This window comes from Colossoma macropomum, unplaced genomic scaffold (genome assembly GCF_904425465.1).
Source record: "Colossoma macropomum unplaced genomic scaffold, Colossoma_macropomum, whole genome shotgun sequence".
NCBI classification, from domain to species: Eukaryota; Metazoa; Chordata; class Actinopteri; order Characiformes; family Serrasalmidae; genus Colossoma; species Colossoma macropomum.
In genome coordinates this window covers 21,377,840-21,402,332 of record NW_023494788.1, presented here as the reverse complement: position 1 = coordinate 21,402,332, position 24,493 = coordinate 21,377,840, and the positions used below count along the sequence as shown (strand labels likewise).

The window sequence follows — 24,493 nt, the reverse complement described above, 5'->3', positions numbered from 1 at the left end:
TAAACACATTGCTTCCTCAATTACACACCAAAAAGAATGAATGTGATCCAATCCTGTAATAAATCTATCCTGAAATAACACTCACACTTAAGAGCTGTGTAGTTCTTCCTGTGGGTAGTAGAGTGTTTAAGAAGTTTGAGCATGATAGTCTACCTTTAGAGGCTCATCTTAAGTGAAGTGCATCTATTACAAATAGCTCATTTCAAAGCTATGATCTATTAGCTTATTACAGATTTAATGTATTATATTTACCTATAACAGTAATAATCAATTGTCTTATATCAGTTTTAGTGAAATCTATTAACATATAATAGATTTACTATATTCAGTTAATCAATAATATTTTTTACTATCATCTACTAGCCTATTATAGATTTACTATAATCTATTAGTCTAGGACAAATTTATTATAATTTATTAGTCTATAACAGTTTTACTATGATCTATTAATCTATAAGTTTTGCTATATTAATCTATAACAGTTTTACTACAATCTATTAATCTATAGCAGTTTTACCATAATCTATTAGTCTATAACAGATTTACTATAATCTATTAGTCTATAACAGTTTTACTATAATCTATTCGTTTATAACAGTTTTATTATAATCTATTAGTCTATAACAGATTTATTATAATCTATTAATCTATAACAGTTTTGCTATAATCTATTAATCTATAGCAGTTTGACCATAATCTATTAGTCTATAACAGATTCACTATAATCTATTAGTTTATAACAGTTTTACTATAATCTATTAGTCTATAACAGATCTATTATAATCTATTAGTCTATGACAGATTAACTATATTGTATTAGTCAATGACAGATTTACTATGATCTATGAGTCTATAACAGTTTTATCATAATCTATTAATTTATTACAGTTGTACTATAATATCTTGGTCTATAACAGATGTGACTTTTTAATATTTGGATTTGAAGTATGTTAATATATGGACAGTTCTAATAATTACTACTCATATTAATGCATGAGTGAATGTAAAGTCTGAGTATGACTTTTTATGCAGTCCTACCTTTTGGGAGATAAAGATGTAGATGATCAGGTGGTTTAATGCTGTTCTGATGGTGCTCAGAATTGCTCTCAGTGTGAGTCTGTAGTGACACATGGGTCTGTCCTGTATTTATACACACAGGGATATAACTGAGCATACACTGGAATAATGAGGTGTTAGAGGAAAAGTCATAAACATGAGCGGTTTACGATTAGTTATAATTTATATTACAGATATAAGTATAAGCAGGAAACAGACTCAAAAGCAGATCAAGTGATCTAGTATGAGATTATAATCTGTATATAAATATTCACACATATATACAGTGGGGTCCAGAAATCTAAGACCACATAGAAAAAGTGGCATGTTTTTCACTTAAACCTGGAAATTAACAACAGAAAAGTTAAAAATTTAGAGCAAAGGGACTGCTTGCTGTACCAAATACTAAGAAATTATGAAATTAATTTTCTAATTTGGTAAGACTCTAATTTTCACTCAAATTGTTATGCTGAGAATATAGTTTGTAGTGAAAAACTTTGTGTTAAATTAGATTGGAATGCCAAATTAGAAGTACTTTCATTAGGGGTCTCAGATCTTGGGACCCCATTTTATGTATAATACATACATTCAGTATTTTCTTTTTTGTCTTTTTTAGTGTTTTCTCTCTTTTTTGCATTGCTGTTTTTTTTTGGTTGTAGCTTCTCCCTGTTGGTGCTGCTTTGTTTACTGGTTACTGGTTTTCTCTTGTTCATTTGTTTGTTTTAATGCTTTCTGGAGTGGCCAAACAAATGTAAACATCACATTACATCAGCATGGTGTTGGTGTGTTTGAACAGGAAAAAATATGCTTTTTCTGACACACTGCATTTGCATTATATTGCTTAAATGCACTTAACTGACATCAGTTTTCCAGATATGGTGACACACCTCACGCACGCAGGCATGTTTAGCAGTCCTGGAGTTCCTTATTGAGGCACAATGATCTATTATCACACCCAGGATTCCCTAGAAATCCACATAAATCATCTGTGTCTGGAATAACTGTTTTCCTTTTGTCAGGAATATCTCTTTCAATTAACTTCACATTAATGCTTTCTTGGATCTCTGGCACAGCACAACTAAAAATGCTTAAAACGATCATATTATCACAATTAATTTGATTATATCCCATTTTCATAAGGTAAAGATGAATGGTTTGGATGTCTTAACCCTTGTGTGGTGTTGATGTGTTTGTTACTCAGTGGTCAGGTGGACCCACCATATTATTGTTTTTTTAATCAATACAGCCATAACAATCTATGTAAAAATACCAGATGTTTAAAATATCATAAGTGTCCAGCGTAGGGTTCTCCTTTAGCAGCTGTAGCCAGTCAGCAGCCCGTGCATGTTGTCCACCCTCACACACACACACACATACATATACAAACACACACACACACACACACACACACAGACACACACACACTAACAGCAGGCCATGTAGGAGGAGAACAGAGTGAAGGACACAGCACCTCCACACTTTTATTCCCCACGGGTTCACCCAACACCACATGTGTAATATAAATGTGTGGGGGTGAACAGTGTGAAGACACTAAAAATGTGTTATTTCATATGTTTTTCACAGAAAATGAGCACAGGCAGATAAATCCGAGGTTGAAATTATAATAAATTGCATATTTTTTTCTTTAGGTAAACATTGAAAATGGGTCCCACTGACCTGAACACCACACAAGGGTTAAGGGATATGATATTTATACATATCATTGCTGTCCAAAAATCAATATCAGCTGCCTTTTACATTAATGTGAAAATGTCATGAGGAATGGACCAATAGAAATGCTCAAAAACTGCTTGAAATAAAATCTCTTTACATTGACTTATATTAAAAGTATGTTTTTGCCCTCTCCTGTAAAGCTGTCATTTTGGAGATACTTGTTTTTCTGTGGACAGCGACCATATAATATGTTCTTTTTTCCTATACTCAATTAACCCATCACAGTTTTGCCATAATCTCATAGACCATAATAGGTTTTCTATAATCTACTGGTCTTGATATGGGATGGGCACCTCACAGAAAGAAGGGCCTAGGTTCGATTCCCTGGCTGAGCAACCATGGGCAACCTGTGTGTTTGCATGTTCTCCTTCCACAGTCCAAAGACATGCATTCAGGCTAACTGGAGATAGGTGTGATGCCCTGTGATGGACTCCATCATGGTCCATCAAATCCTCACAGCAGTTTTCCAACATTAAGTCTTTTAAGTCTTCAATGAAAAGTAGAGGCTGTTACTGCAGCAAATGGGCATAAACTCCCTAATAACCCCAATTTCAGAAGAAACGTTAGATGAGCAAAATTTAGATAGCCATCCAGATTAGAGGAGGAGAAGGTTGAATGGTCAATCAGGCTGCAGGAGGGATGTTTTACAAAGTAATTAAATTTCCCCTTAATTTGTGTGCAATACTTTTGCAAACGTTTTCGTTGTGCTTTCAGCGTCACGTTTTATTTTGTAAGCTAACTAATAACTCATTTGATAGACGCTCATCTTTAGAAGACTTGATCAAATTTGGGTGACTAAGAAAGTGACAGGGTTTGGCAAACAGGGATATCAATTATGTAGTTGCATTGTGCTGTGATATCATAAAGGCCTGTTTTATGGTCATCATACACAAACTGAAGACCCATCTTTTTGTGACGCCCTTAATCTGTACTTACTGAAATGCATTGTATTGCACTAATTTGTATTTTCATGGGGCTCTTGGCTCATGAGGGCTCTGGGTGGCTGTCTACTGTTGCCTAGCGCAAAGAACGGCCCTGCATGTTTGGAATTGAGTTTTCAGACACTTTTCCAGACTTTCCAGACCCAGACAGAAACCCTGCATTTTTAACAAATTTGGAAACTCATATATGAAAAGCCAATGGTTTAACTGACTGTTTATTAGAATAAAGAAGAAGAAGACATAAAAGAAGAAGACATAAAATATGAATAACATACAATCCTTTAAATCTTTTTTTGCCATATGAAGGCTAAAGCAGAGAGCTAATAGCAGGTTTTACAGTGATCTGGCTGTGTGTTTGTGCTGTATTACTGGGTTGGGGGATGTTAGAGCTGGTTTCTCTCACTCTGGCTAGTGAGGTCAGGTTCCTCTGAGTGTTCTGGTGTGAATCATGTCACTATTTTTAACTCTTTGTTTGTAATATGAAGGCTAAAAGCAGAGATGTAATAAAACAGTAGCGAGTGGTGTTTGGTTGATTTTGGAGCTGGATTGTTGGCTGATTGGTGGTTACAGGTGGATAAAATCACTCTGGATTTTGAGGACAGAGTCTGATGAGTGATCTGTTATGTGAATCATGTTGCTATTTTAACCCTTTGTTGGAATATGAAGGCTTAAAGCAGGGCTGCTGGAGCCTGTCCCAGCTGTCATTGGGCGGAAGGCAGGAAACACCCTGGACAGGTACAAATGTATATATCACTTATTAAAAACAGGTTAGTGTTTACTGCATTGAATATACATGTTTCTATAGTTGTCATTGTATCTTATGTTTTTGCATTTAAGACCCAAACATTGAGCCAGACTTTTTTGAGCATGTATGTGTGACGTTAAGAGGTAAAGACGTATGACATGGTCCTAAAAACTCCTAAAAAACACCCCACACCTTTTTAAAATGCCTATTTCAGGCTTTAAAGGGTGACTTTTTGTCTCAGCAATGCTACTTCTTTCAGCTTCAACAAAACAATCGTTCATAGTGCCGCTTTAACAATTTTTTTTTTTACTTAAAAAAAGTGTATCATAAAATGTAACTTTGAAACTAAACTAAACAATTTGGAGTCAAATTGATTTTTTACCACATATTTCAACATTGGTACAAAACATTTATTGAACATAGGTGGTATAAATTCCACATAAGTCCTATTAATATAACAACAAAAGTGATAACCTGGCCCTAATTACAATTAGCTGTTCAGAAAAACAGAATGTTGTTAACCTGCAGTCAAAGTACTACATTATAATCTAATTAATGCAATAATCCACTGTAAAAATGTCATTATTGTACAATATAGTTTGCCCATACTCACATAATACATTACTATTACTATTACATAATACTAGGTAATAATAAGTGGTAAAAAAAAAATATTTTTCTGAGGCAGAACAAAAAATGTCATCCACAGTTGAACATTAACACAAAGACTATTATGTTTCACCTCCAGTTTTAGCAGGGAAGTACAGTAAATGAGGGCAAAGGCTTACATGGCCTAAGCAACATGGGAGGGTTAAGCAGTTTGTATGTGTAATTGGCTTGTATGTATTGAAACAAGTGTATAAAGTACTAGTCTCTGTATAAATTAATTATTATACACTAAATGTAAACTAAAGCATTAGAGCTGTGAGGGCCAGCAGTAGTAAAGTGGTACAGAGTGATACAGTTAGTCTAGGGCCATTGGAGGGAGCTGTGGGGCTGATGTTGGAGGATGGTCTGCTTGTGGTTGGGTGACTTGTGGTTGAGCTGATCGTGGTCTGAGGAGGCCCCGTGGTGCTGGGCCGTCTGATGCTGAAGTCGCACCGGCCCACATTGCCCTCGTTGTCCACAGCAGAAATCTCCACACTGGTTACACAGCAGGATGCTCTGTAGGTCAGCAAAGTTGCATTGTAGCCGTTTTCATCCTTAACCTGATCGATGATCGCAGTGGACGTCTCGTTGATGGGTGTGTCAGGGATGGTGATGGATATGTGAGGATACTGGAGTCCAGTGCCGTTACCATCCGACATGAGTAACGTCACCTCCCACGTAGCATTCCCACACGGGACAGGACAGTCCAAACTTTCATTCAGCACACGACACACTGGCGGAGTGATGTCAATGTCCTGCAGAACATACACATATTATTGCATTCATAAAGCGGCAGAATAGACATTTGTATGCAGACTAGTATGGAAAGTTATGGAATTAATGTTCTAAATTCAGATACTGCAACACTTGTTACATACAGGCTAAAAACAAATCTTTTAATCTCACTTTTAGTTTAATTTGTAAATATTTTACTGTTCTATGATTGATTTTATTCAGAGATGATCTTTTTTCACTCCTTAATTTTTATACACTTGACTTCAAAAGTTTGGAATCATGGCTCAAAAATTTTCAACAATATAATACCAAACTGGCTTGACAAACAAATGTATGAAATGATTCTAATAAGCTTGTCCTGCACAACTTAATGGGCTTCAATTAATTAGCAGGACACCAGAAAGCTGTAAGTAAAGATTAAGAAATTTTGAACAGAATAATGAACAAATATTCTAAAATGACTGAGAAGCTGTATGATATAAGAATGAAGTTATAAAAAAAACATATGCAGAATTCATAATAATCTTTAAAAAGTTTAGGATTTCCTGGTTAAATTACATATTTTTGTTGATTTTCAAAGTAAAAAATTACACATCCTCTACAGAGAACACACTTCTGCACATTTTAATGCACAACTACTGATTATTTGCCCAATTTAACATATTGGGGGAAAATTAAAAACATAATATGGCTTGTGCAAAAGTTATGGCAAATTTTATGTTTTTTTCCAATATGTTTAATTCAGTGAATAAACAGAAATTTGCACTAAAATTTGCAGACAAGTGTCATGTTTAATCTTTGTCTCTGTAGTGAAGGGGTATTTTCACTTAGAAAATCAAGAAAAATATAACAAGAGGTGTTCAAACTTTTGCACATGACTATTTCGAGAGTCGAGCTAAAATTTCAAGGCAGATAACTTGACAAAATATTAACGTGAAGAGAAAATTATAGAGTATTAGGTTTTATTTATTTCACTTCTTGAAATACTGAATAAAACATCTGAATCGATATAAGTTATTATCCTATAAAACAACAAAACAAACAAAAAAACAAATAGCAAGTGTTTCCAAACTTTTGAGTGGTAGGGTAAATCATCACAGTCATGTCAAAACCTCACTTTTTTTGGTTGTTATTTTTCATTTTTGCCAGTTGGAAATGTCATCTACCCTTTACATTATGTGAATAATTCATCATGAGTGGACGAATAGAAATGACTTGAAATAATATCTCATGACACAACATGCAAGTTTAGAACGTGCTTTTCTTTCCCTATAAAGTTCACATCAGAGATACAAGGTTTTTGTACAACAGCAACAATGTATTTTTCATTTTATTGTGTTCAGACTCTTTTGTCTATTGACTGTTCGTTGTTTATTTACTGTTGTGAGTTGTTTATTGCTTAAAGCTGCACTGTGTAAGTTTCAGGGATTTGGAGACCTCTCTGGTCGAAATGTGTAATTGAACACAACATGCGGTAGAACATTTTGTACAAACCTCTGAGGATGTGAGTGAATTATCTAATATTGTCATCATATCTTCATCAATGTAATGTAATTTTGCATTAGAGACCTAAAATTTTTTGCTGCAAAATCTGACCAGACACCTCTGTAAATCATTATTTCAGACTTTACAGGTCGACTTGCAGCACCACATTTTAGTATTTTTTTCTAGATTTTTACAAAAAATCTTGCAAAGTGCAGCTTCAACTGGCTGAACACCTTTTTTCTTCCTTTCTTTTACTACAAATTATATTTTATGCAGAGAGTTTTTACCCTTTGGATGACAGACACACGGAGGAGGGCGAAGTTTGATTGACGAGCTGCAGTTGTCACAGCTTCTATGGTAATGACTGAGGTGGTCCCTGATGGGCTTCCAGAGGGAATGGACAGACTCACTAAGCCAGTAGCGTTACCTGCTGCGCCTAGGTTTAATCTGTGACAAACAGATACACAGTTAGCTCTAAAGAGATACAGATTTAGCCTAGGCCTTTGTAAAATCAACAACTGGTCAAATCATATTGATAAAATGGGTACAATATTTACATGTCTTTAATATGTTTACTCTAGTTACTTTATATGTTTTATATGTAGCATACAGTCGATTACTACAGACAATTTCGATGCAACTTTCTAATTTCTGTGTATTCTCATCCTCATGTAGTACAATAGATTTATGTCATGGAATGAAATTATTCAGAGGTTTATTTCGTGATGCTTTTTAATAATGAGCTTTGTGGCATACAGTCGATTACCACAGACAGTAATTTTGATTAATTTGATCAGTGTTTCCCTGTACTTCCCTGAAAAAAGGGCAGAAAACCTGTTCACTCAGCACATATAACAAAAGCAAATGCGTGCTGCAGCGCTTTCCCATTGGCTTCTATTACAATGTGTTTGAGTCAGGTTTTCTGTTTTTACAGGCAAATATTTGTCCATGGTAATTGATCATATACTACAGGGGCAGTAGACAGAGATTAGGTTGAAAAACACTGGAATCTTCCTTTAATGAGCAAAACACTGATCTGTTTTGTCCAGGCTAAACTATTTATTTGTCCATCTAAGTATTTACCTGCTTGTAAATCCAGTCACAAATCTTTGATCATCCCGGGCACTTGTATTGATGGCACCCTCGATCCCACGAGTTTCCACAGTGAAGGGGACAGATACGGACTCACCTGGTGCCAAGACGACCGTCCTCTGGACCTGTCAGATTAAAGTAAGACAGGAGAACATCAGCAACTGAAATGTGATTTACACCATATACTCTTTTTCCTTTACACTGCTGTAGCTCCTGACCTGCACTGTGATCTGCGACGCCTGGATCTGAGTGCTCGACTGCCTTTGGAAGGGCCGTCCATCTGCCTCCTGCCCCATCAGCAGAAGAGTGAAGGGGTACGTCTGGGAGGTGAAGCGCTCTGGCAAGATATGTCCCCTCTCTCAGTCTCGTTACACTAGTGTTCCTCAGAAGCTCTCCGTCTGCGCTGACCAGGCCGACTTCCACTCCAAACAGCATATCAAGACCCGTTACTGTTATCAGGAGAGTTGTATTCTGACCTGTAACACAAACACAGAAATGCCAGAATAAATCATGTTTCAAAAGTGATCTTTAAATCTTGAGACAGACGAATTTACAAAAAAAAGTCGGTGAAATTGATCATTTATGGCCTTATAAGGTTGTATGTGACATTTTCGTCAAAGCTACGTTTAGTCGCATGCAAAAGTGAAATTACATGTTGCAATGATATTGTAAGTGAATATAAGTAAAATAAGCGAGAGCTCCGAGCCATTCCTGGAAATATTTTGCTACCTTTACATTTAAGCTCACAATGGATCCATTTATGACTGCATGTCTATGGAATCTGCAGAATCTAAACTAGACACAGGAATCATTTACCCATCGCTGAGATGCTAGACTAATGATGGAAATGAGAAATCTCTTTAACATTTATAAGGGCTAACAGGTCTTAAGAAGCTCTAAATAAAAGTCCACATGGTTTTTCTAGGTAACAATGTAAATGTACTGGCGTGGTCTTCATCAACACTTTCTATAGGGGCCTATAGAGAGGACTAGAAGCTTTCTTCCATCTACAGTCTTTTACAGAATATAGTCCCTTTTCACAAAAAAAACTGGAAACACAAACGCTGGGTGAAACAAATTGAAACACTTTTGCCTTACAGACAATTATTAACCTTAGAAATACTGCCATTTATATCTGTTAAGCTCACCAAGGAAAGGCATATTACTTCATCTTTGTCATAGATACCAAGACTGAAATTCGAGGATGTGTCCAGAATTATTGGACAACATCAGACATGCAACAAGGTGGGAGTCCAAGCTGAACAAATGATATACAATCTTCGTAGAAGAATTCCTTCACATCAATCCGAGTATGATAACATCAGCTGACGTCTACAGAGTTATAAAAGTATGTGTAAATATGTGTAAATGTATATAGGTGTCAATAACTTGCTCTCTCAAATGCTGACAGCTTTTGAGGGGGATCATAAAAACTGTTCCACTGAAAGTGGCTGGAAACAGCACAAACTTTAAAGCATAAACTGCCTTCAGTGTAACTTTAGTGAAATGCTGAATGTTCCATATGACAGTGTGTATTCCTTCATCCCTTCTAATCGCACAAACCCATTTTTCTTCTTCCTTCTCAGTTAAGAAGCCTTCAAAACTGAGGTACAGTTGTTTTTGCTTTGAGCTCGGATGCTTGGGTATGCTGCAGAAGCTCTTATTCTTGGACTTGGCCATCATTGTTATTGTTGTTGGTTTAAGCAGGAGCGGCTTAATCCAGCAACAAGTAAGTGGAGTGTAAGATTTTACTAACTCATGCAAGTAAGTGCCAAACAAACTGAAGACAAATGAATTATTTTCATTTTAAAAAAACATGTGCAGCATGACAGCTGACAACTCCTGCAATTCTAAGCATTAACACATCTGCAGGGAATATACTTAAATACGCTATTTTTCTGCAAATTTCTATTTATTTGCTAAGTTTAACACACTGGAATACATAAAACATGTTCCAAAATGTTGGCACAGGCCACAACCTTTTTTTTTTCAGTTGAATTTAATTGAAGTCAGAACCATTAGCCAACTGTGTTTTGCACACAGAGGAATTAGACCTCTGCATTTAACCCATCCATGCAGTGAAACACCCACATGCACACTAGTGAACACACACACTAGGGGGCAGTGAGCACACTTGCTCAGAGTGGTGGGCAGCCCTATCCATGGCACCCGGGGAGCAGTTGGGGGTTAGGTGCCTTGCTCAAGGGCACTTCAGTCATGTACTGTTGGTCAAGGGGATCGAACTGGCAACTTTCCGGTCACAAGGCTGGTTCCCTAACCTACAGCCCATGACTGCCCTCAAATGTTTAACTCAGCAAATAAGCATATTCTCTGTACTTCATAATACTTTATAATATAGTTAATATGCTTCAAAGTTCTGATCTCATGCTGATGATACTGACATGGCTTATAAAACCTACGTTAAAATGAATATAATACAAAAATAAGAAATTGAATGTAAAACAATGTATTTCATCGTATTACGTGAAAACAGATGACTTTATTGTCATCATTTATGATAAAGGAGTTTACATCTTGAACAGTGTTGTGAATTTTTCATTCCTTTTAGAATATTTCTACCTTATGAAGAATCTTATAATTATATATATAGAACCTTATAATTTTAAACTTAGTGAGAGCTCTCAGAACTGAAAGGTTCTGTCTTAGTTCGGTCCATTCCAGAAAAGACTATTTCCAACATTTAGCGATCAAAATTCATTAAGATATGAAAGTTGAATATACGATATAAGTTTTGCTATTTTGAAAGTGAAATATTCTACTAATATCCTAAATATCTCAAAACTACACAGAACCTTACAATTCTATACCCACAAATTGCCACTTAATAAATTCTTGTTGATTCCAAAACACTTCAAACAACTAATTATGGTATATAAGATGAGAAATTTTAACTTGTCATGTGATTAAAAACTTTTGAAGAGTGGTACGATGACGAAAGGGAGTTTCATATGGAGTGTAGGCAGGCTTACCTGCAGGGGGTCTGGCTGGTATCTGGGCAAATCCAGGATGTGGTCCATCAAACACCTCAACAAACTGGGACATAAAATTCAAGGCACTACGTCCTGCAGATGAAAACGTTTGCTCATTATCCCACAATACTGCATAATAACATATCCATAATACCAAAATCACAGTGTTCAGGCTCTTATTCCATTATATACCTGTGACTCTGAGAGAGTAAGCCTGAGGAGATCTGATAGTGATCTGCCATCTGCCTGTTAGGTTCCCTTCATTCAGAGACACCCTATATAGATTCCCCACTGGAAACACTGAAGCCAGAGGGCCTGATCCAGCTGTATTATCCTGAGACTCACCTGAAACACAGTACATATTGAAGTTTGGTTAGCATGCATAGAGAGTATGCACAGTCCAGACCTCAATTTCACTGAATGTATTTGGGAATAATTGGAGAAGCAGGAAATGCAACCAACTTCTAACACTGAACTTAGGAGGTGTGGAAGAATATCCCTCCAGATTTTACCAAAATATTCAAAGCAATTTTCCTGAAAAGAATGAAAGCTGCAATAAAGTCAAAGAGTGGACATAATAAATACATAAACATTTGATTTTACTGTATAGTATATTTCTTTGAGGTTGCTGGGTAATTTCCTGTTAAATATGTGTTTTCTGCTTTTCCAGAGGCTGAAAAATTAATAATTTGTACCTAATGGCCTTTTGAATAAAGCTTTTGCACAGTACTGTAGTGTAATACCAGTCAGAAGTTTTGGTTACACGTATGTTTTAAATGATCCTAAAGACTTTTGATCCAAATGGTTTCTAAGATAAATATACATAGTGACGTTGATATCGATATATGAATTATTCTGAAATAAAAAAATAGTTTCTCATTAGAACTAGTGGAATTTTATTTAAATGCATTCAACCACAGTCCTTTGTGTCATCTTAATTACTATGTGTGCCTCATTAAAAGGTAATCTTCTAACTATCTAACTCTGTAGCTGTGTCTGTGTAAATGTGGGTGTTACCTGCAGGGTTCTGCAGCGTGAAGTTGATTGACAGCCCTGTGATGTATAAGGTCACATTCTGAAGCCTTGGATCCAACAAGAAGGAGAAAGTTTTAGGCTCTGTGGAGTCGACCTGGAGCACAGTCACCTAGAAAAAAACAGAACCAGGAGAAAAAGAAAATAGTAGTGAAAACTAAAAAATCTACATTTATATGTGTATATACATATATTTAGAGAGAGAAAAAGAGAGAGATTAATAGAAACAGTACATGAAAGAGTATAACCTCCTCACCAGTGAAGATGTAATGGAGTCTTCAATGACTGCAGTGGCCAGTGGAAGTGTGTCTTTGGTGACCTCGATGGCCTGTCCACCTGAGAGTTGAGCCAGCTGCTGGTAAACAGAGTTGGTCGGGTTCGTCAGTGCACTCCTCCTCGTCCTTCTTCTGTTTAGAGCATTAGTCAGCAAGAACGATAACTGTCCCACACAGACAGACAGACAGACACAAAAACAAACACACACACATGCATACAACATGCTGTTAGTTCATGTCCATCTATCTATCTCATTTGTATAAAGTTTGACATAAAAGAATCTGTTGTAGAGAAAGTTACAGACTCGGAACCAGGGTCACCATGTCTACAACACAAATATAGCCATTTTATTTACTAACCAAACCCCCAGTGACCCTACACGTCTTCTGAGTTTTATATATAATGTTGATAATGGGAACATAATGGAAAATCTGAAAAAAATAAATTTTCTGTGGGGACTACAGGCTTAAAACACCCTGCATGTACCCCTCCGCCATGAAAATAAATGGATTAACAAGACATTTCAGGCTAAAACATTATGACAAGACTGTCATTACACAATATTTCAGCCTGATCATAATTATTTTGTGTAATAACTTGCTGTGAGGGAGCTTTCAGAGACATTAAACTCTTCAGTTAAACATGTCTGGTTCCTGTCACCACCACTGTGGACAATTCTGACTCTGTAAGTTTCTCTACAACGGAACATTTTACACCAAACCACTCGGAATGACTTTGTTTACATCTCAACTTTTTAATTGTGCAGAACTTTTTAAAAATTGGTGGAGTTCCCCTTTAAGGACCCTGTTACTGTGGGGGTTCTGTGTAATAAACTCACTAAGAGGCGGTGGGTCTAAATTATAGAAGTTAATAATACTATCTCAGCTCATTAGACTCTGTTCGACGAGAGTCTTCCAGGGATGGCGGCGATTACTTTTTCTGTCTAGCACATTTAAAGTCTGTTTATAGGCATGTAAAATGAATCTGAACGCTGTGCTACTGGTTTGTCTGAGCTTTTCAGACAGTAAGTCAAGTGAGGTAGAATCATTGCACTGAAATGTTATTTTGCTCTCTGTGGATGAAGTGCTTTTAAATACTCTAAATTAGCTAGAACTAATTTTAGCACTTTTGTCACAGTTTTCAAATGCGAGAGTTTACAATAAAGAAAGACACCTAAACTTTTTACATCACAGTGGTAAACAGACTCACCTTAGACCTGGTGCTTTCCACCAGTGAGTTCACAGTGTCTAGTAGTTCTGTGTCTTTAGGAGGGGCATCAGTGAACACAAAGATGTCTGATGAGGGAGGGGCTGTTGTGAGTGCCAGCTGGTGGGAGTACATAAAAACCATTCACGAAACAACAGGGGAAATATTACATCTACAGTAATTAATATAAAATGAACACATAATCACACGCACACCTCCACACTCTCTTACCCGTATTCCAGATAGGCTTAACTCTGGAATGTCCCCACCTCCAGAAACTCTAATGTTGTTGACAATCCGTTTCATTTCCTCTGGATCTGTGGTACTGGTCACTGGTCCCACTTCTACACACACACACAGACACACACACACACACACACCCGCATACACATTATACATACATATATGCTGTACGTGCAACAGATACAGTAAGGGGAAACATTGGGACTTTTGTTGTTTAATATACTTCCAGTGCATTTATCCACCTCAAATTTATACGCAATTGAAATATGAACAAAAACATATTTATTGATCAGTATAAACAAAGACATGTTTGCAAAACTAATTTGATAGGGAAAAATGTATTCAGATACCACTAATTAATAGCATTAGTACTATTAGCATTAGCTGTTGTTAGAAGTTACAGTTTCAAAAAGTGTACAGTGCGGCACTGTGGTTCAAATTTTCCAGTTCCTCTTCACAAACAGTCTTCAATTCCCCAAAGTTATGAGGTTCCGCAATTTTTAAATCCATAAATGTTCAAGGGAATTCAAGACATTAGACTGCTTAGGCAATGACAGCACCATCCTTAGCTTTGGTCTGAGAGCATGTTGTGAAATCCCGCACCTGTCCAGGGACAATTAGTTGCTCCATCAGCTTTCCACATGCATACTATCAAACCAGTTGTACTGATAGGGATGTTTAAGATCTTTGCTATGGCTCTGTACTTCTGTAGAGAATTTCAGGTAGGAATCTTTGTTTATGCTTATGAATACATTTTTTTGTTCATATTCTTTTCCTATATATTTTTTTCAGTTTTATTTGGCTTAGTGACGTGTCACTACTACTGTTTGTAGTTTATTTCTAGTTTAATGCGGCCAGGCAATCAGAGTCCTTTCTCTGTGGAGTGTGCATGTTGACCCCGTGTCTGTGTGGGTTTCCTCCGGGTGCTCTGGTTTTCTCCCACAGTCCAAAGACATGCAGTCAGGCCAGTTGGAGATGCTGAATTGGCCCTAGTGAGTGTGTGTGTGAATGTGTGTGTCTACGCTGTGATGGACTGGCTGCCTGTCCATGGTGTTTCCTGACTTCCGCCCAATGAGCACTAGGATAGGTTCCAGTATTTTATAATAGTAACAATACATATAACAAGACTTTAAAATAGCAAACTTACCAATTTTCTATTCATACAATAAAAATATTCCATCTGTTTTGCAGGAAGGCAGTGAACCTCCACTATCAGGGAAATATCACACTGCTGCATTTCCAGTCTGCAAGTGGCTCTAAATGGAGTTGATCTGATTAGCTGTTGCTGCAGCACACCTAACCATGCCTTTTGATAATGTGTTCACTTTTGCTCCACCCACTTGTGCTGCTCTGCACTGAATTAGAGCCTGTACTGCTGGCACCATGTGCGAGTTCACGCCTTATTTTTTAGCTTGTTATGACCACTGAAATTGAGCCCTATGTGTATAAATTTAAAATGGACATATGCACTGGAAGGATATTAAATAACAAAACCAAAAGTGTCTGAATACTCGCTTCCCCTCTGTATGTGTATATATCCATGACTCACACTCTAAACAATCTTAACATCTGACAGAAACACACAGGAACATTAACACTAACCAGGGTCATTGAATTCAACTAAGATGTACAAGGAAGGCTCATTTGGAGTTCCTCTGTTATCATCAATGATTTTCGCGGTGAGTCTCCGCACCTCAGCCATGTCATCAGTCATACTTCCAGTAGTATCAATGACAAAACACATCACTGTAGAACGAGTAACACCCAACATGCTGTAAAACATAGAGAGAGAGTTCGTTCATAATTATTATACTGCCATGATCATTGTTTTTTGCTGATGCTCTGTAATGAATCCATGTTTTTTTTTTTGAGTATTTAGATTAACAGCTCATCGCCTAATTATTTCTGATACTGTCTCATTTCACTGACTAGTGGTTGTAACAACAGTCATTTTACTCCAAGCTGGAAAGCCTTTTTTGCACTACTTTTTCCTTCATTTTGCAAAACTGCTCTATACAAACCAACAGAACACTTAAGGTTGTGTGTTATCATGAATAACATCACAGATGAGATGATCACTCACCTTCAGCTTGTGTCTGCGACACAGCTATGATAGTTTCTGAGATAACACACTCCCTCTCGTGTCCTATTGTTGAAGTAAATAGGCAGACATGATACGCATATACTTTGAAAATCATTAGCAGCCATCTTTAGTTATGCCAGCAATAGGGGTGCGGGAAAAAATTGATTCTTAGATGCATTTTTGTTCGCAACTCGCTCGGCGAAACCTCATTGCAAGATGACCTGCAGTCTGCACGCCTATTCTCAGTCGTTGCGAAACTGGGCTTTCGCGCTATGTGGCACACATCCTGCCTCGAAGATATTTTACTGACACAGCGATCCCCCCACCCCTTTCTCTACAACGACACCAAAACCGAAGTTATAAAATCACTAAAGAAAACGGGTAGAATAGCTGTAACGTGCTGTGTGGTCATCCATCACCACTGGATCTTATTTCACCCTAACAGTGCATTTTATCGCAGATGAGTGGCAGCAGCGTCTCATGCGCTCCAAACAACAGCAGTGAATGAGAGCCTTCCAATTCACTTGCCACATCACTTCCATTTGTTTTATTAATAAAAGATATTGGATGTAAATGCATTATGGATCATTACAAATACTTTGCCTTAAAGCTACCAAGTCCTCAGACAGTAAGAAAATAGAAATCTTGTATAGAGAAAATAGATGCATCGAGATGCATCAATAATCGTTTTATAATCACATCGCAGCCCTCTGAATCGTAATCGAATCGAATCGTGAGGTGCCTAGAGATTCCCACCCCTAGCCAGCAATAAGTACATTAATTCCAGAGATTTTACTACATGGCTAGATATGACACTACCTCCGCCATGCTTCCAGTATAGGAGAGCACAGAATGAACTGTTTTTTCCTTTCCTCACTATTAAAACCCTACCACTGTCACATATACCTTTTAAAAACAAGTCTAGTTATTACTATTGACTTGACTTGTTTGATTTTGTAGTGGTAATGAGAGATGTGCATTTTATGGAAGAGCCTTTAAAAGTCTTCTGTGAACAGTGATTGGACTAGGATGTTCTCAGTCTACCTCGGCCTGGTGTGTTTGTGTATGTCTGAACATGTGTATATGTGTGTGTGTGTGTGTTTGTGTGTGTGGGGGGGCTACAAACAGACTGGAGTGTATACCGTAAGAACACTGTGTTTCCGAATGCGATACGGATGTCCTGCAGTAGGGCTTTAGTGGCTTGAGTTGCAGCATCAAAAGCAGCCAGGTGAGGGTCAGTCCCATCTGGGGTCAGATCACCACCACCAAAGTCCTTATTGATTCCACCCCTGGTGCTGTCACCATGGTTACATTTACCTAAACAGAGAGAGAGAGAATACAGAATAACTCCAAACTTGCTCCATCAGTGAAGCTGTAAGCAGTGTTTGTGTGTGTTTTGTGGGTCGTACCTTGTGGTGTGAAGCTCAGGTATCCTGAGGTCAGTGTGTTTGTACTGAGTATCTCGGGTAGAATAACATTAGGACACACCTTCTCCTGACAGTCATTACAGGTTGGGGTGTTTGCGTCTAAACAGAAACAGAAACTTTGTCAGACTGTGCGGTAACATACACATATATTCACATATGGTCTCATACACACACCTGCAAGGTTCTGGAGTGGAAGGTCAGGGCGCAGTAAGTTTGGGTAAGGGTCCAGATTTCCCAGCTCAAACCAGTTACTGTGACTGTAGAAATCCTGCAGACAACAAAACATGAAGCCAGAGAATGTTCAGCACACTGAGGAACAGAAGGAGCTAAAATATGAAATACACTACAATTATGTGGACATACGAACATTGTATCTACATGTGTTTGCAGAACATCCTTTCCCAAACCATGGCCATTAATACTGTGGTTCTCCCTTAGCTGCTACAGCCTCCACTCTTCTGGGAAGTCAGAGTTCTTCAATATGCCGCATTGTACTGCCAGTGTTTGTCTATGGAAATTGCATAGCTGTATGTGTCGTTTTACATACTTATTAGCAGTGGCTGTGGCTGAAATAGCCAAAACCACTAATTTGAAGAGGTGTTGACAAACATTTGGCCATGCACTTGGGGCAGTCGTGGGCTGGAGGTTAGGGAACCAGCCTTGTGACTGTAAGGTTGCCATGGATAGGGCTGGAAGTGTGCTTACTGCCCCCTAGTGTGTGTGTTCACTTGGTCTTGCGCTGTTTATCTCTAGGCTGATGTGCTTGATGCCAGTAATATGTGCTGTCCAACAGTTTTGTCATGTATTTTCATTTATTTGTCTCCACAAGGGAGAAGTATTTGCATTCAAGTAGCTTTAGCTTTAACACATGGCTTTATGTGCATTGTTCGAATTTGCATAAATAACAGTTATGGAAACAAGTAGGGAGCTAGAGTATGAGACTGAGCCACTGTGTTATAGTGATGAATAACAGCACCATCCTCCCAGTTGGCAAGACCATGCCATGCCACTGGTGCAGAACATCTGAGAATGAAGAAATAAGTTACAGCTTCTCACAACGTCTTCTTGATACATGATGAAGCCCAGACATTACTTCTCACCTGGATAGTATGGGTGACCGCCCCAAGTGCCCGTCTAGCTGCCTCCAGGTTGCCTTGCTGCAGGTTGGCTTTGACAACGGAAACACCCTGAGTAATGATATCCCGCCCTTTTCCAATTGCTTCATCATTGAAGTGGTGGGCGGAGCTTATGTCCTGGTCTCTGTCAATTAAAATGTTCTCAGTAATGATCTCGTTCAGCAGCTCCCGGAACTATGAGGATGACAGATCTGCATCTTCAGACACACCTAAACAGGCGCGCAGCAGGCTCTCCGGGTTCAGCAGGGTCTACAGCACACACAACAGACACACCAAAGAAATCAAACACACATTAGCCTTTATCTCAACTGCTATAGGCTGTCATATATAAATGATCCCAGCTATATGATCTCACTGGTGGATTGAAGGTCCGTCCATCGTTCTGTGCTTCTTCTCTACAAGCATCCATTGCTACTTCGAGTAGCGCCTGATTTGTGATGTCCTCGTGAGTCTGGCCTTCAATGTCCAGCGATGGGGTGGGCAGAAATGCCTGGGACCAGCCAATCAGGGCACAGAGGAAGAGCAGTGAGTATGCCATCTGTCCTGTTAGTAAAAACAAGAACACAGAATCAAAAACAGAATCATGCTGTCCTGATTTTGCTGGGTGTGACATGATGGAGCTCAGCAAAACAAGACACAATGCTTAAAAGCAAATGCTAAAATCTTTGGATCATGGACAGGAGAGTCATTCTGACAGCAGTTAAGAGGTAAACCCAAAAATAAACCAGCATACAATAATACAAAACTACTACAAAAACCAAAAATGAAAACAGGATAATAGCTGTGAGGGCTATCGGCTCTTTATGATGATCTTTCTTTCTGTACAGGCAAAAAATGTATGTATTAAAAAAAAATACAATCATACCAAATGTTAAATTAGCCAAAGTCAACCAATTCAAGTAAAATAGAATAATAGTGTTTTTCTAGGCCTCATGGGATTTTCACCTGGAAGTAAATGAAGTCTGTGGTACTTAAAATATCCCACAGCTATTTTGAGTTAGGGGAAATCTTTTTGATAATTTTATGTGATCACATGCAATCTTTGATATATTGCATATTGACCTTTAGATTAGTCTGTTGCCATTATGAGTTGGAGAGACTTACATTCTTTATTTTGCTTAATGCACTTAACTGACCACTTTTAAATCAAATCTAGTAAGATAAGTTGGACTAATATATGTTAAATCAACACTAGTAAATCAAGTTACTTGAACTTCAATGAGTTGTGCTGGAAGCGTGGTAGCAGATTTAAGTTTAGCCAATTTTACTTTTATATCAACAGAATTGTTTTGGGGGAGATTAAATATTTAATCACTACTATTTATCTTTAGTGCTATTTTTCCAACTGTTTCTGAGTTTTATTCAACAGTATTGTTTACTGTCCAATGTTTTAAAAGCTAAGCATTTCCTGTAAGCATCCTTCAGTTCCTGCTTCATGTCTGTTAGTCAGAGTTTCCTTGTTTGCTAACGGTAAGTCTGTGGCCTTGTAGCTTAGCCTATTTCTAAACACACTGCTTCCTCAATTAGGCACTCAGCCTAATCAAATTAACAGCCCCTTTATGATAATATGAGATGACACTGATCTGATACAGGTATCGGTATCGGGTCTGTATCCACAGAAACATCTGATATCAGAGGAGAAAAATAATGAATCTGCTTCAATTACAGCCAGTACTTTAAATATAGCCAGTGTTCAAGGTTTCAGTATCAATACCGGAAAAGAAAAAGTGGCATCCCTAATACTAACAAATGATCAGACAAGAAAACGATTAGACATAAATTAAAATGGTCATCTTTCACACAGTGCAATTGACAGGTCTTTCATTTAAATGAGTAAAGATTTGATTTGTAAACATAAGGGAATAAATATCTTCAGGAAAAAGCATCTTCGCTGGATTAGCAAGGACAGTCTGATCTCAATTAAGCGTTAATTAAGTATCAATTACTTTCACTATCTCTCTGTATCTCCATAAGGTAATGGTGACAGAACAAAAACATAACTTCAGAATCTGATGACAATTACTGTAATTCTAATATAGATGTACTATAATCTATTATCTTATAACAGTTATAATCAATTAACCTATAACTATAACTATAACAGTGTTACTATAATTTATTACCTCATAACATATTTTACTATAATCTACTACACTATAAAAGTTTTATTATAATGTTTTAGTCTATAGCAGTTTTACTATAATCTATTAGCCTAAAAAAGTTTTACTGTAATATTTTACTCTATAACTGTTTTAGTTAAATTTAGAGGAACAAAATATACAATATGACAATTTTAATATATTCATTTGATATATGTTTAACATGTTCACATGTACAATGATATACGTTCATATTAATGTGTCAGTGCACACTGCTGAGTATAACACATCACTGTTCCTTTTATGCAGTCCTACCTTTAGGAAGATGAAGATGAAGGTCTGATGATCAGGGGGTTTAAAGCTATTGTGATGGTGCTCAGAAGTTCTCTCAGAATATGTAGTGACACATGGTGCAGTCCTGTATTTATACACACACACACACACACACACACACACACAGAGACATAACTGAGCGTGCACTGTTGTCAGTAAAAAAGTCAGTGCACATGTCTGGTTAATGAGTAGCTGTGATTCATATTGCACACACACATTTAAGCAGGAAACAAATGCTGAAAAAGTGAAATAGCATGGGATTATGTGGGACTATAACCTCTTTATACACATTTACACAAAATACATACATTACATACAGGCATACAGTAAATCTATGTTAGATATACAGGGTGTCCCAAAAAAAATGACACCATTTTGTAGTCTAATAACAGCCAATTCTCCCTCAAATGATCTCAAATTTTAACAAAATGTGTAAAAACTAACCAAGTTTAATTTTTAAATGTTTTTTTTCAGGTTGAAGAATGGCGTTCACTTGAAATGAAAAGGCATTTTGTATGTTAGAATATGCTCGACCACAGTCAAACAAGAGTGTGCAGCATGCATTTTCGAGAAAATTCAATAAAAATGCACCAACTGGAAAGCAGATTTGGACATGGCACAAAAAATCAAAGAGGAAGGCTGTCTGTGCCAGGCAAAGGGATCTGGACGACCACCAGTATCAGGAAGATATTACATTTGTGAAGCTGTGAAATCGGTTATAAAATCTACATCCCTCTGAATTTCTTGTTCAAATTTTGATAAATAAATCTTGTATTGTTGTATTGAAGCCTATTTAATTTTGTTTGTCTATAACTAGTTACTCAGATATTCACATCTCAAATGATGTCAATTTTTTGGGACACCCTGTATTACTGGTCTTATTTTTTAAACATGATAAACATGTTTCTGTATTAATTATAATCCATATTTTTTTTGTCTCGCTGTGATTGTGGTTAATTTGTCATTGTTGGTGTTGCTTTGTTTGATAACAACACCAACAATGACTGATTTACTTCAACTTACTAGTTTGTGATGTGTTGGAGTGTCTAAACATGTAAACATTGTTACTTTTGCATAAGCATAATTTTGTGTGTTTGAACAGAAAATAATATAATCACTTTGACCCACTGAATTATATTGCTTAACTGTACTTACTGACATCAGTTGTCCAGATATGGTGACACACCTCATGCTTGCAGGCACGTTTTTCCCTCCTGGAGTTCCATTTTAAGGCAGAATGACGCATCAACACACCCGCGATTTCCACACAGAAACAGTTTTCTTTTCAGCAGCCATATCGCTTTCTGTTCAATTCACATTAAAGCTTGAAAACACTTAAAATAATCATATTGTCTTTACGCTATCACACCTCATTTGATTATGTCCCCTTTTCATATTGCAAAGATGAATGGTTTGGATCTCTTAAAGAATAATATCGCTGCTGTCGGAGCAAAACCTATCTAACTCTGTAGCTGTGTCTGTGTAAATGTGTGTGTTACCTGCAGGGTTCTGCAGTGTGAAGTTGATTGACAGCCCTGTGATGTATAAGATCACATTCTGAAGCCTTGGATCCAACAAGAAGGAGAAAGTATCAGGCCTTGTGGATTCAACCTGGAGCACAGTCACCTAGAGAAAACAGAACCAGGAGAAAAAATTGATGATGCAGTGAAAACTGAAACATATATACTGTATCTCTGCTGTCAGAAGAAAACCTCCATTTTTGATGTTTTTTAACACCTGTTGTCCTTTACATTGTGTGTAAATTTCATGATGAATGGACCAAAAGAAACGGCCCAAAATGACTTGGAAAAAGTCTGGTTCCATTGACTTACATTAAAAGTAGGTTTTTTCCTTCTTCTGTAAAGTTACCATTTTGGAGATAGGAGCTTTTGTTCCGACAACAATGATATATTTATTTAATATATAATGCATTCTTATATACAGTAATGTACAAAAGTTAGAGCGCACCTTTCATTTATTTAATGTCCTGTCAACATGGTCATTAAGGAGATTAGGTGTAAGACAATCCACTTGCATAAAGAAAAAGAAAAATAAGCAAAGGAGAAAAACAAGAGCTCATGACATTATTCAAAGATACAGAGAAAATGGACCTCCTAACGACAGTGCAAGACCCAGTAGACACCACTGTGATAGGGAAGTAGACAAGAAAGAAGGAAATATGCAAAACAAAGAAGCTGCTGGTGATCTCAGAATCAACAGACTGACCAGTCCAGAGTTCAGACCTCAAACATCATTAAGTGTGTTTGGGATCACTTGTATTCATGAGAAGCAGAACATGCAACCAATTTCTAAGACTGAACTTTGAAGGTGTGGAGAAATATCCTTGCAGATTTCTTTGTAATGCACACGCACAGTGTCTTAAAAAAAAGGAAGCTGTAATAAAGGCAAAGTACTGACACACTAAATACTGAAATATCTGATGTGTTTAGTTGTCCTGATGCTGGAACTGAACTTGTACTGAATGGCCCTTTGACTGTTCATTTAATTAATTGAAGGGTGGTTTCAGACTTTTACACATTGCTCTATATTCCAGGGCTGCTGGGAATCATATTGTTGATAGCAGCCGGCATATGATTAACTCATGATACCAGTAGAACCACATAATTCAAACATTCAGTCATCACTGAGTAAGAGTCCATTTTTATAGCAGGAAATTAATTGTAAAGTAGCTCCTTTTACACAGAATCATTTTATCTCATTGCTTATTGTCTGTGGTTTCTTTTTCCTCATTTCTCATCGTTGAAATCTCCAATAAAGTTTATTAGTCCAAAAGTCATTAGGTGAACAATGTAATGGTTGACTGTGCCTTTCCAGGTTTCTTACATTTCTTAAATTTCACGTTTATTAGGATTTTAATGCAAACTGGTGGAGGTCTTCTTAGGTCATGGTGTGTATTAAAACTTTGGCTTGGCCATTTAAGAGGTTAAAATATAATGACCGTCTATGAAAGCTCTGTGCAGTCCATGTGTTTGTAGTTAATTCTTACATGTTCTGAACTATCTCTTATCACAATGTGTTACTTTTTTTAATCTATGTTTTCCTATGTTAGCGAGAGAGAGGGAGAGAGAGCCTGTAGAAAGCACTCTGGCTGAGCCTGGATGAACCACTTAAAAAATGTTTAAGGTTGTTTCTTTTAAGAGAAAAAAGGATTTGCTCTGTATAACAGTGCTGTAAATGTACGTGAGTTAAAGTGGAGTCATGTGCTTCAGGT

The 24,493-nt window shown here is 37.2% G+C and overlaps 1 pseudogene; it reads right to left on the bottom strand.

The window, feature by feature from the left end:
- Positions 1 to 5,384: 5,384 nt before the first annotated feature.
- LOC118806320 lies at positions 5,385 to 22,979 on the bottom strand (annotated as a pseudogene).
- Positions 22,980 to 24,493: the final 1,514 nt, after the last annotated feature.